At 39.6% G+C, this 14474-nt stretch overlaps 1 protein-coding gene across 2 annotated transcripts in view; it reads right to left on the bottom strand.

Moving 5' to 3' along the window:
• The window catches only part of sema4c (sema domain, immunoglobulin domain (Ig), transmembrane domain (TM) and short cytoplasmic domain, (semaphorin) 4C), a 197741-nt gene that overhangs the window by 165751 nt on the left and 17516 nt on the right, over window positions 1-14474 (bottom strand). The gene's annotated exons all lie outside the window — the stretch shown is intronic.

Consider the following 14474-nt stretch of genomic DNA (forward strand, 5'->3'; position numbering starts at 1 on the left):
GTTTAAAGCCATAAAAGGTTGAACGATCACTTTTATGACTCATTACAGATACAAACCAATTACTAAAGTGTTTCATTCTGTTGTTAATTTATTGCAGCTCATGAATAGGGATGTAACAATAATTGAAATATCGTTATATCATATCGCCAAAGTTCTCACAATAATATCGTGGACCATGACAATATATTGAATTACAAGTCTCTTTGCTTGTTATGATGCAGCAATAGGTAAAAAAAGACAGAGGGAACTACATAGACCATGATCCTTTGCTCCATTTCAGTGTAGACTACATTAAGAAATAACAGTTCTAAGTACTTTTAAGTCTTAGTTCTTTGGATTAAGTCTTGTCAAGAGGAAAAAATTGCACATTAACAGTTTTGTTAACCTCCACAAAATATCGCAATAAATATCGTACCATGAGATGTATATAGTGAAAATATCGTACTGAGAGATTTGAATATTGTTACAGCCCTAAACATGAGCCTTTCAACCATATCGTGAGCTTTCCCATGATACTGCAATAAATATCGTACCGTGAGGTTGGTACCGTGACGATATCATATCGTGAGACTTGGATATCTTCACATCCCCAACATTGAACATTTAAAATATTTTTTTGTGATTTAAATCTGCTCTGTTATTGTGTCAGTGGAGTAAATTAGTTTCAAGTAGTATCATTTATTGTCTATATTTTCATCAACAACATATCAGTTCAAAATCTATTATCATGACAGGCCTATTAATCACAATATTTACGTCACGATAATATGGAATCCACAAAAATCCATTATCACCCTTGTCTTTTTTGGTTTGTAAGCATATACTATAAATTGAATTATATATTATACTATTACACTATGAATTGAATTACTTACTAATGTTATTATTATCATTATTATTATTATTATGTATTGTTGCTGCCTGAATTTTTTTTTATTTCCTACGGGATAAGAAAGTATCTGCATCCATCTATCTCTATTCTCTATCTATTTACCCGAGTACCAAAGCACTTAGACACAGTTACACACAAATGAGTTATGTGCCTATAGAGAGAGCTGTGAGATGAGATGCAGCCAACACAACCAAACACATGAGGAGGAAGTGTGTCTGGACGTGTCAAACGGCTGCAGATCACATGTTTGTTGTTGATTTTGCGCAACCGATTTCTCTGCACACAGTGGCAATAATTGTGTGTCCCAAACCACCGATGCCTTTCAAAACCACACGTCTTAATCTCCGAGCAGAGATCCTCGTCTGCTAACTGGGTTTAATAAAGTCCAGCGGGAGCCTGCACTGTCATTCACACTCATGCAGATATTAATAATTGGACAAAGCAAAGGCGGACACAAAGCTTTTAGACAAGTCAATATCTCTTCACAAACACATTGAAAACAGAAGTAATTGTATTCTGTAGGAGTTTTCTTCCTGCCCGCCGTCATAAAATGCTAATCAGTTTGGGATAGAGGGGTAATAAAATGCAGACAATGGCTCGGGAGAGGTGATGTATCGTGATATCAGTGCCTAGAGCAATAATCGGCATCGCACAGTTTTGTTTGTTTTAAAAAAGATGGTTTTATTAATGACTTTTCTTATTAAGTCCAGCTTCTCTGTTCAGTTTTTATTTTGACAGCTTCACTAGTAAATTAAAGCATGTAATTTTTTAATATAACTGAAATTATTGAGTCAAAAAATATCAATACTGCAGTTCTTATCAGCCATATATCATACTGCTAAATTTTCCAATATCCTGTCACAGTGTCACAGATATCTGTATTGATCCAATACTGAAAACTGAACCAATATTTGGAACTAATACTTTTTCTAAGCGGCTCCAGTCTGTGTCCCCATGTGTCATAGACAGTTGGTCATCCTCAGATTAGTCTTTTTGAACAGACTAATGAGTGAAAATGGAAATAGAAGAAAAAATTTGGCTCAAATATGGCTGTGTGTTTACGCAATCATGCAACAAACTGCTCCATATGTCCCAGCTAGATTTTGTTATTATTTTTACCAAACTGAAAAGTTCATTTGTGAACTATAACTATAACCATAAATTACTGATTATTGATATCGGCTCAAAAAATCCATGAGACCCTCCCTAAGAAGAGTCATATAAACCTATCTGGGCAAGTCAATAGCAGTAATTATGGCTCACAGATGAGGCTGTCCAATCAAACACTACTGAGACGGTGAAGAAGACATTTTTATGGCTCTGTCTTCCACCAGTGTGAGGCCTGGATGAGCTCCATCCTTCTGCAAACGCTATAGCTTTGATCAATGACTAAATATTTGAGTCACTTTATTTTACTGTGCAAATGAAATACTGCACCATACAGTACCGAGTATCAACTTGTAATTGTATTTATAGTTTATGGTTAGAGGGTTTGGGTTACAAGTGACTATGGGTTGTTTACTGAACTGTACTTAAATATGTTGGTTGTAATGTTAAATTCAAGTGTTGCCAATATTTTGACTGCAGCACAAATTAGAAAACCATAAGCAAGTGAGCACAAAGCTGTTGTTATTTTCAGTTATAACTTATAACGGACATACATTAATGTTATATTTACTCAATTTACCAAGGATGCATTTCATCCAGTCAGTATCCTGTGGTAAAAACACTGAGATCACAAGCGCGGTGGGTGAAGTTAGCACTCCCCCTCCCAGACACAAAGCAACAGCTATCCAGACACAAAGACAAGAATTTTCAACAGACGGCATGGGCCTGGCTGTGCGCGCAAGCAGACCCACCACCAAAAACATGACGCACAGAAACCCCCGCAGATAGATAGAAATAAATAATGAAATACAAAACAGAATCCCAGCTTACCACCAGCAGCTCAGTGAGTCGTGATGCAAACGCAGATCTGTCCAAGAGTGGTTTTCACGAGATGCATAAAAGGGCTGCAGAATCAAAATCGCAATTGGAATGGACACAAAATAGCAAATCACAAAGGCTGCACATTTTGAAGTATCATTATGTCTTATTCTATATAAAAAACACTAACTCTGTAGTTTAGAACTGTACAAACAGGTTCTGAAATGTTCTTTTGGATGGTTTCAAATGTGAACTTTGAGCTGAATCCTATTATTAAAGATCCCATATTACACTATTTTCTGATCTATTTTATAAAGTTGTTTCCTCATCACAATCATACCTGGAGTTGTGTTTTGTCTCATTCACACGTTTAACACACAAAACCTGCATATTTAGGCTGAGGCTTCTCTCAAATAGAAAACAATGATCCACCTTGTGATGTCATTTGGTAATACAAGAAGTGCTCCATACATCTTCACTAGGATCATTTGGGTGATTTTAGCCCTGCTCTCTCTCTGAACTAAAGGTAAAAAGGAGCTGTTAACTTAAACACTACTGCTTCATGACATCACAAGGTGGAACAAGGCATTTTGAGCTTTGGACATAGAGATTAATACTAAAGGATTACTCCATCATGTGTGAATGAAACAAAACACAACTCCAGGTCTGTTTTTGAACATGTAACAACCTTCTAACATGGCTTAACATACACAATAGAAGCTTTAAAATATAAATTGCAAATCTAACTGAAATGCTTGTTAAAAAAAAAAAAGAAAAAAGAAAAAAAATACAATTAGATATTTTCCACAAATCCTTCAAAGTGTGAGTGCATGATGAAAAGCCATGGAACAATATGGGGGCTCATCCAAACTAACAAAAAGACATGACCATGCACCTGGGAAAAAAGAGAGAAAAAAGGAAATTGTGCATCCAAAGCACACAATGGAGCATTCAGATTACAAAGAGAGACTGATGGTTCAGAGGTTTCCAATGCGACAAAAACAAGGATTTACATGTGCAACTGTCGAGACAGGTGCGCGAGAGGAGGTGTGATGACAGGAAATATGAGGGAAAAATAAAGGAGGATTTTTTACAGTAAAGCATAAAGCTTGAGAACATAAGAAATGTGTTTTAGCATAAAAATAATTCAATATTCAGTGTAACACAGTGTATTTTAAAAGGTGTGGAAGCGTGGTAAACATTGCAGCAAGGAGGTTGTTAGTTTGATTTCAGGAAAGGGAAAGTTCAATGAAAAGGTGGTTGTAAGAAAATAATTCAAAAATTGTCAACCAAATACTAGGATCCAGCTTGGAGATTGTAGGTTTTGTTCCAGCTTGAGTATAGAGTAGAGAAAGATCTAATCTGTTGTTGTATATTTGTGTTAAAGCCTTGCTACTGACATTGTCCAAATACAGTTTAACAAGTATCCAGACTCATTTCCAACACTGGCTAAAGTTCAGTGAAAGCTGCAAGTTAATTTTGTACTTGGGTGTCAGTTCACAAGGACGATTTTCAAATGTGTTTTTTTTTTGTTTGTTTGTAAATCTTTCAGGTTTTCCCAGTTTGCATTTCAAATTCGAATGAGAATGACCCATGAATCAGACTTATTATCAGCACATTGATGATATTGAACAATAGCCAGAGGAGCCCAAAGCCCCGCCCCGGCTCAACCCTCTGAGGATCTCCGCTCACACACCCAGCGCAGCCGCTAACTTCATTTCAAAATCAATTAATTAAAAAGCACGGCCGTGTCCCAGCGGGAGTGAAAGACAAATTTGAGGAATTTAATCCTGCTACACAAATCAGAGCTGTTGGGCTAGAGAGAGATATAAGAGCCAGGATGGACTGGGGAGTGGACGACCGCCAATGAATTTTAAACAGGCAAGTTGATTTAAGACTCCGGCCCACACACACAACTTTGTTTTTCTACTTCCTCTGATCCATCTTACCAAGTGCTCTCAACTTAAGGGACCTTATTTTGTCCTTGATCATACACTAGATCATATAGTGAGACCAGGTTTAAGAATCAAATGCATTTTTAGTCAGTGCCACATGGTTTTTAAACTATTTACTATTTAAGTGATCTCTACTAGTGTACTAACTCTGTGTAACTTTTCTGCCCCAAGTCTCCATGTTATTGCTTTTCCTAAAATGTTTCATAGTACGGCATTTAACTTATATATCTCCATGGAGACAAGACAGTGGTGACAACACTAGTTAGTTCTGTGGAGGGTGAATTCTACACATAGTAACAGAGGACCAGCTATACTTCCTTATTCACAGACGCCAAAAAAAAAAGAAAAAGCTTTATAATGCAGACTTAGACTTTGACAAACTTCAACAAAGGAAATTACTTGGACACAGTAGCTCACACATCACAATAACAAAGAGAAAAAATGTAAATGGTATTAATAAATTCTAAATAAGTAGCAAAAAATAGCAAGGGACTGGTGTCAAATAAGGAATAATTATATAAATGTACAAGTAAAAATTAAGGCTGTGCAATTAATTACATTTTGATATCGATTTGTGTGTCAAACAATCTCCAAACTCATATAATCGAGTTGAAACGATAGCTTAACAAAGTTTATTTTAGGATATCTTTTATACAACTAAGTATATTCATTCATTTTTTTTTAAGTGTAGAGATTGTAGAACAGTTGAATATTAGAGCTGGGTATCATTAAGAAGTTGCCGATGCGATACATACCTCGATACAGTGAGCTTTTGATTCGATATGATTTGATACGACATATTTCAAATCAATTCGATACAGTTCAGTAAAAAATAATGGGTAAATCATGGCAGTGATACTAAAAGTCTTTGTTAAACCACTACTGTGCAAAGTTCAAATGTGCTGCATAAATGAGTTTTCTTCCTCTGATCAAGCAACAAAACTGTAGCCCCGTAACAAAATAATTTAGTAAAATAAACCAAAAAATAAACTTGGCAATATATCGATACTGTATCATCACATTAAACAATACGATATATTGATATTTTGATATTTTTGCAAAGCCCTACTGGATTTATAGTTTATTTTGGATTTGTATTGGATTATTTTGGATTTTATGCCTTAATTCATGTTCAAAGTATATTTTATTCATTTTATGTTGTATACATTATACAGGCACATATTTATAGCCTATATTCATTTTCAATTTGAAAGCTTGTTTTGTTTTTGTTTTTTGACAGAGAATTGCTGAATAAATGTAACTAAAAAATAATCACTTGAATAATCGTGATTTCAATATTGACCAAAACAATTGTGATAATGATTTTTTTTTTTCCCCATAATGGAGCAGCCCTAGTAAAAATGAAATAAAACAGAAATAAGTAATAAAAATATCATAAGAGATTGTAAGAGAACAGTATGTTTACCTTAAGAGTTGCTTTTACAATAGATCTTTACTTGAGCGAGACAAAAGTATTTGACTGCATAATAAATAATGCAGGTACTGCCCCTTTAAGACAATGTTTCCATCTATCTAGCAGTCTTTACATCTGTCTATGGCGCGTCCTGCTGATCTGTCCAAACATCAGGAGAAAAAGCTCTCTCAGCAGTGGTGTGGACAGAAATCCTGTTGTGTAATGGTCTTGGTGGGGAACATTGGCACCCTCCTGTCTCCCCCCTGTATATTTCCATTAAGTCTTTTTTTTTCTTCTTCTGCTTTTTATTGATTTATTTTTAATGTGTGGAGGCACAAGGGGTTCATGTGACTGTTCTAACCTCAGGCGAAAAAATCATAATAAAGAGTGAGACTTTCTCTCCTTACTGGTGTTTCTTAAAAGATTTCCCCAAAAAAGGTATGAAAAAATAACGGGCGTAAATGGTTCCATATGGTTCAAGTGTATATATAGTTTAAGTTCAAGTCTTATGCCAGATGCCCTTCCAGATGCAACAAATTCCATTTATCCAGACTTGAAACCGTCACAAAGATTACAATAGCTTTAGTAATGAAATAAAATATACGAAGATATTTTCAGTAAAAGGCTATTACTAATAATCTGGGTTGTTAAAGATGCATTGCGTAACTTTCCTGGTAGAGGGCCCGCCACTTATTTGTCTCCATGGAGATGTTATTGCTTTGCCTGGAATGTGTAGATCTATGGAGAGGTAGACCCGCTCACAATGCAATGTCAATACTCTGGAACATCTAAGGTAAAACAATCATTTCTATGGAGACAATCAGGCTGCAGACCTTACATTAGAGTCCTGCACGGGCCCATTTTGGGAGACTCGCACCCGCGCAGTACAGCACTGCAGCCGCCTGTTAACCCGTGATTTTATCAAAGTTAAACCCGCACCCGCCCATGATAAATCACACACAAATTAAAAACATTCTAACTGAAGCATCCATCAGAATACAAATTGAAAAGAATTGTAATCACGAAATGAAAGTTACGTTTTCTTCAGTACAAATACGAATTCACAGACGCGACTCGACTGTCATCACTTCTCAGGCCAAAAACTTTACTGAGCAGAAGAAACACTGATCATGATGCCAGACTTTTGTGCCACACACCACGGTCTGAACCAGGACTAAACCAGGACTGATCTAGGACTAAAACAGGACTAAACCAGGACGAAACCAGGACAAAACCAGGACAAAACCACAACTGAACCAGGACTCACTGTCAGGACAGGCTCAGAGGTACGCCTGTGTAGACCGTCAGGTGACCGCAGGAGAAAGATCTGGCGCAGAGCTCCGCACCGCACTGAGGTAAGAGCAGCCGTCACCCGATCGCGCTTTGCGGACACCCTGCTCGGTGGGCTCGGGGTTCTCTCTCTCAAGTCCAAGATTAGTCCTGGTGTAGTCCTGGTATAGTCCTGATTTAGTCCTGACCCGCCCGTGTGTAATCACTACCCGCCCACATACCCACCCGTAAAATTCCAACGTTAAAACCCACCCACCTCAGCAAACCGCGGGTACCCGACCCGGTGCAGGACTCTGCCCTACATCAGAAAAGTTACACAGTGTAACGTTAAATAATTTTGATACAGGTATGTACTGTTAAATCCAATATAATGAATTTAGTGAAGCAGAGGTTCTAGTTCAGTAAATTCCATTAAAACAAACAAGTAATGCCCAGCAGCTGTTCCTAGTGGGTCCAGAGATAAAGCTGCAAAAATATCTGGTAACTATAACAATGCATTAGAGGCCTATGTGTGTTGCCAACGGTTACAGGCCAGCATTTGTCCTGGTAAATCAAAAACACTAAATGCCAGTGACATGGTGTATTCTTCTGCTGCTCGGCACACAGCAACATCTAAAAAACAAACTGAAGGAAAAATGTCACTGTGAAAGGGCAAAAGTGTGGGTAAAATTGGCGGTTCGATTTTTTTCTTCTGTACGCCCAAAAAACCTTTAGAATTTGGATCCTGCAAGACAAGTTTTGAAAAGAAACAGGAAAAACAACATATTTAGGTACAGGTACACTGTTTCCTTTCATTAAAGGCTCTGTACCTGCTTTTGACTATCCTAAAGGTGCACTGTGTAACTTTTCTGGTAGAGGACATTAAACTTTCCAAGCTCCAGAAACAAGAAGGAGATCTGTGAAGAAGTGACCCTACTCACAGTATAAATACATGTTTTTAAAGATATTTCTGCGCAATAAAAACACCCGTAATTGAATAAATGCACCTTATATAAGTTTAATACCATATTGTGGAACATTACAGCAAAAACGATAGCAATTCCATGGTGGCGGAAATCCAAATTGAAAAGTTACGCAGTGCACCTTTAGTGCTCTGTACTCAATTCTTCATGTTTTACAATTTTCAGAACCCAGAGCAGAGTTTAGATATTATGCCACTTCTATCAACTAGCATGCTAACAGCACACTGGCATTACTTCGTGAACAAGTCGGCTCTTTTGAACAGATCCTTAATGAGAACAGTTGGAATTGGATCTCATTTTTAAAAAGAACTAAATCTTTTCTACAAACAAATCTGACATTGTAATAACAGTTAGTTTTTAAATGTTTATTATTATTATTGTAGTCCATGTTTTATTTAGATTACGCATATTTTCAAAGATTAAACACACTCCCACTCTCATTTTGAACCATTTCTTGCCTTGGTCATTTCTCTTTGTGATTAGTTTGTAGATACAATCAGTTCTCAAATTGGCTTCTGTCATAAAAATACATAGTAAAAGAGCCAGTCTTTTGAATGGCTCTTTAAAATGAACTGATCCTAAAGATTCAGATCCCATAAAAGAGCTGAAAATGCCATCACTATTTGCAAAGAAAATATTGCTTTATAGTTAGATGGAGATAGCACATATGAGCTGCATTTACAATACTATTATAATATATCTGCACTGGGGAAGAAGTAAAAAATAAGTTACAAGCGCGTATAACTTGAGCGTTGAATGTATGCTCATCAAGAAGTCTCAGGTTTCTATTGTTGCACCATGGTTGAATGTGTTTCTTTACCTTGTTCAACCTCAAATAATTCAACGAATGGCCAACCTTAAGAGTTCAATTACAAAGCTACAGAGTTTTCGCACAAAGGACTTGCTATATTCAATTCAGGGAGGTGAGAAAGATTTAAAAACATGAAAATTTATGGTGTATCTGTTGACTGCTGGTCGGCCCTTATCTTGGTTTCTCAGCGTTCTTGTCTGGGCACCCTGGCGTCTCCCCTCGTTTCCGCTATCTCTGGCCCTTGCTGTGAAGTGTGGACCAAACCTGGCATCCCATAAACAACCACCCCGCGCTACGTTTTCTTGTCCTCCCAACCTGGCAACGTCCTATCTATCTTCTCCCCCCAGCCTTTATCTGGCCTCTGTCGCATCGCTTTGGCCTTATCCCGTGAAGCATCTCAAGCGCCCCCCCCCCCCCTCGCCTTCATGTCCTCGCCGGCTGTTCAAACACTGGAGCGTGCTGGGTTGGGGGGAGAGAGGCAGGGGGGAGGGGAGGGACAGACGGGCCGGGGTCAAAGGTCGGTCTGCAGCCGGACGGGGCCAGATAAGGGCCAAGCCATTTTGTCCGGAGCCCACACCCCACCATCTAGTATCAACAATGAGCAGCTAATGGGCATGTCACAGTGTGTTACGGTGTGGGTTGAGTGTTGGGGTTATATGGGGTACCTGTGGGTGATGTATTAGCTTCATAACAAGGCATCAGCACAGTTAAATTTGGAGCTGGCAGATCTGGGTCAGGAAAAACTCATGTTAAGGTCTAAGAGCACTGCAGCATACAGTATATACAGAGAGGAAAGCTGTGCGGGCCAGTGAGACTCATTCCCTGGCTAAACAATCATTTTGAAAAAGTGTGTACTACTGATGTTTCTCTAAAACTATGGTCAGACTGTAGGATTTAATGCTTAATTCGGACTTTTTTGTGAAATCTGATTTTTTTGCGAGGTCGCTCACATTTCCAATTAAATGCAACTTGTATGTGATCTCCAGTGTGAACTTTAAACGCCCCAAAAGTGTCCCGCGTGGAGAAGAACAAGGTTTTAGGCCATGGTGTTTTGTGGGGCAGTGGCAGCAACGTCCGTAGAAAGAAACGTGTGGATGTGGAGTTGCAGCCAAGAGTGGCGGGACTGCACTGTGCTTCACTGACACTGATTGTTCATACACAGTTTTTCGTATGACGAGAAGAACGTTTGTGTACATTTGTGACGTGTAGGTGGGATGAATGCGACCTGGCCGTTCAAACTAAAGTTGCATGTCAAAAGATCGGAGATGTATTGGTTTTAGGACCATATATCCAAGTGGCCTGGGTCGCATTTGTAAAAAATCGGATCTGTGTCGTTCAGACTGTCATTAAAAGATCAGATACTGGTCACATAGGGGTGAAAAAATCAGATTTGAGTCACTTCAGGCTGCAGTCTGGACATAGTTTCAGTATCTGTGGAGAGGTAGGCCTGCTCACAACACATTTTTCAAGGTAATAAAAGCACATGTGATTGAATACATGCAGGATAGAAGTTTAAAGCCATACTCTGGAACATCCAACAATCATTTCTACGGAGACAAGCAGGTGGCAGATCCTACATCTGAAAGGTTACACAGTGCAACATTAAATCATTTTGATATAGGTATGTAAACATAATGTGTGCAACTTTTCTAGTGCAGGGTCCGCTACCTAATTGTCTCCATGGAGATGTTCTTGCTTTGCGTGGAATGTTCCATGGTATCACATTAAACATGTACATCGAGCATTTACTCAGTACGGGTGTTTGTATTGCTCAAAATATATAGTATGTAGTATATTTAATTTTGAGAGTTGGTCTATTGAAATAGTCTAGCTGCAACTCAAATCAACAAGTCTTATTTTCAACGTGAGCTGAAATTGAGTGAGGATATATATATGGGAATGGTGAAGTAATTATATCCTCGTGTGGAAATCACCCATCTCCAGATCTAGGCCAGTGCTTGGTAAAAACCACCTAGACATGAACAGAAGCATGCAGACTCCATACAGAAAGGCTTGGTTGGTTTGGGAGTCAAACCTGAAGCTTTCTAGTTGTGAGGCGAGAGTAAATAAAGGTGCATTGTGTAACTTTTCTCGTGGAGGGTCAGTCAAATGCTTTTCTCCATGGAGATGTTATTGCTTTGTCAGGAATGTTTCACAGTATAGTATTAAACCTTTTTATCTTCATGGAGACCAAACCAGATCAAGTTACAGGTCAGATCTGTGGAGAGGCATCCCTGCTCACTGTCAAAATATTTTGTTTTCCTAGGTAGTTTTTTCTAGGTATAAAACCATCTGCAATTGAATAAATGTAAGGTAGAGCTGTTTAGTGTCATAAAGTGGAATAAGGCCGTGAAATTGATTGCATTTCGATCGCTGTTTTGATTTGTGTGTCAAATGATCTCCAAACTCATATAATAGAGTTGAAACGATTTAGGGTGCACTAACACTAAGACTTTAGAACCTGGCTCATGTACGCGACCACACGACTTTACTATATGATCCCCGTCAGCTGCTCTGATATAACTCATATGTTAAAACCAGTGAATAAACTCCGCTCTAAAACACATGGTAATTCTGCGCTCACTTTCAATAAGGACTGTAGAGACAAAGGTTTTGCAGCATCGTTTCCTCCTGTCCCCACACCTCCGCGCTCTTTTATATCCTAAAACTCACGGAGGAGCACATATTTTCTCCACTAAAGCTTTAGCTCTGCTGCGCGACATGTAAACCAACAGCGCCGTGTGATGACGTCATCGGCTATGGCCCGGTTCTGTTGTGCAAATGTGAGTGCAGAATGTAGAACCCAATGCAGTCTAAAGTCCTAGTGTGAGTGCACCCTAAAGCTTACTAAAGTTTATTTTGGGATATTTTTTATATGAATTAGTATATATATATATTTTTTTTTAACTACAGAGATTGTAGAACAGTGGGAGATATAGTTTATTTTGGATACAGTTATGGTTTTCTATGCCTTATTTCATGTTCTAAGTATATTTTATTCATTTTATGTTTTATACATAAAAAACGTTCTAAGGTACATATTTGTAGCTTGTGTTTTGTTTTGTTTTTTGAGCGAGAGAGAGAAATGCTGAATGAATGCATTGTGTAGCTCAAGAATAATCGTGATTTCGATATTGACCAAAATAATCGTGATAATGATTTTTACCATAATCCAGCAGCCCTACTGTGGAACATTCCAGGCAGAGCAGTAGCATCAACAAAAACAAGCAGGTGACAGACCCCCAACCAAAAAGGTAATTTCTGTACAATTTGCTAGTCCTGAGCCTGAATAAAGAGGCTTGGCGCAATCTGTAAATCACCGGTTGCAAGCCAAATACACAGCATTATAACAAAAAGCACCATTTACTTCTAGAATAAACTTTTATGGGGATTTCGAAGTTGGATCGAAAGTTAGTAAGCGCGATGTACACAAACCCATGCAATCTAGTCTTCCTATAACACAACTCCCTGCACCATAAAGGTTACTCCTATCTACTACTATTGTCTCCATCATAAAACAACACAAGCCCAGCAAATGAGCAACAAAGTAAAGGTCAATGCAACATGTAATCCTATGTAAGTCTAACATTCAGCCATCGCCTCGCACCACGCCACACCACCATGCATTTCCTTTTGTCTGAAATCTCATCTACATTCATTATTATACATCAAGTTGCTCTTATCCCCGGGAGCTCATTTCATCTTCAGCGGGTAATATGCAAAACAAGACAAGTAGGAGGTGAGATGGCACTGACAACAACAGCAGGTTTAAGCTACGTGGGCTCGGTCTGTGTTTGGCTTTCATTTAAGGCAGAAAGAGCCCTGTTTAACAAATCTTTTCATGGGACGTGGCACAGAGCTGACAGGTTCTGGTGCATTCGTGAGCGCCGGAGTGGCTTCTCTCTGGCTGCAAACGAAATGTGTGGCGTCACGCTGGAGCCTTCACAGCGGCGAAATCGGCCGACTTGGTGTGGGGCCAAGCTGCAGGGTTTCACCTCTTAACTTCTGAAATTAATTTTGTACGGGTCCTGCTGATTTTGACGATTCGTGGAAGCATCCTGTGTCGGTCGTGTTCAAAGGAGTCTAATTTTGTCCGTTGTCGCAGTTGCCAAAAGTGCCCTGTGGTATTTGAATTAAATACTCGCTTATTTAGAGAGAGATTGAGTGTGTCATTGATTTTTATGTTTAAGTGTATTACTGAACTAAATGCGATGTTTTTGTCTGGGATTTGGTGAGAAAGACCAGTGCGCTGGAGGTACATTTCCAATTAGAAGTGCCACCTTGTGTAAACATCTGTATTTTCCTTTAACAGCTAGCTTTGATTTGCTTACCGGCTGTGTTAATGCAAGACAAACAGCAGGAAATAGGCAGGGCTACAAACAGGCTCTCACTCAGGGCTGTCAGGACGGACCGTGTGGGGCCCCGGTGCCGATAAGCCCGGCCCCTCCAGTCCATGAGCCATTAGTCCAGTCCAGCTCCTTCCTGGATCCGCTGCACCTCGCAAACTAATATGCCAAAGGGCGTCTTTTTATTGTCCTCCCAAAGTTTGTGTGAGTAAGAGCTGATGAAGAGGAGGGGCGGGGAGCTGTACTGTATATGTGAGTTCAAGCTGCGCACTCCCGGCACTTCCTGTCCCATAACGGCCAGTCCCACGGTAGGGAGGTCGAGCTCCACTGGACCAGAACAATGCCCAAAAAGGCTGTCATAAAAACAAACTAGTATGCTCTGGTTAGCACCGGATGAGGTAGCGAAGGGCTTGGATTGTACCCCCACGCAGAGTCCAGGAGCAGTTCACTGTTGCTCTGTTGTTATCGCTCTCACATTCACACAAGCCAGAGTGATTGGGCCTGAATATGCACTAGCTGAATACGCATGGCTTTTCACATCTCACACACCGCCAGCTACGGCAAACAATGGAAACCTCCGCAGACCCGGCCAGAACAGCTTTGACGTGTCACCAAGCCGGCTGTAACAAAAGCATTTAGAGGTGCGCGCTACACAACACAGAGCGGACCACAAAACATCTGCTGAGCAAACAAACGCGGAGCTAACAGGCAGCCAGGGGCCCCCAGCAACATGCTAAATACCTACAGTGTGCCCCCCAAACACACTTGGCTCCATGTCAAGGCTTTTGGCTCGGAGTCCCATCTATCCCCCATACAGCCCCAACCAGCACTCGCGCTCAAAGACCCAGGAAACGGGAGAACAAGGAAAAATGAGTCCA

This window comes from Boleophthalmus pectinirostris, unplaced genomic scaffold, assembly GCF_026225935.1.
Source record: "Boleophthalmus pectinirostris isolate CB_2022bp ecotype Guang Dong unplaced genomic scaffold, ASM2622593v1 HiC_scaffold_4, whole genome shotgun sequence".
NCBI classification, from domain to species: Eukaryota; Metazoa; Chordata; class Actinopteri; order Gobiiformes; family Gobiidae; genus Boleophthalmus; species Boleophthalmus pectinirostris.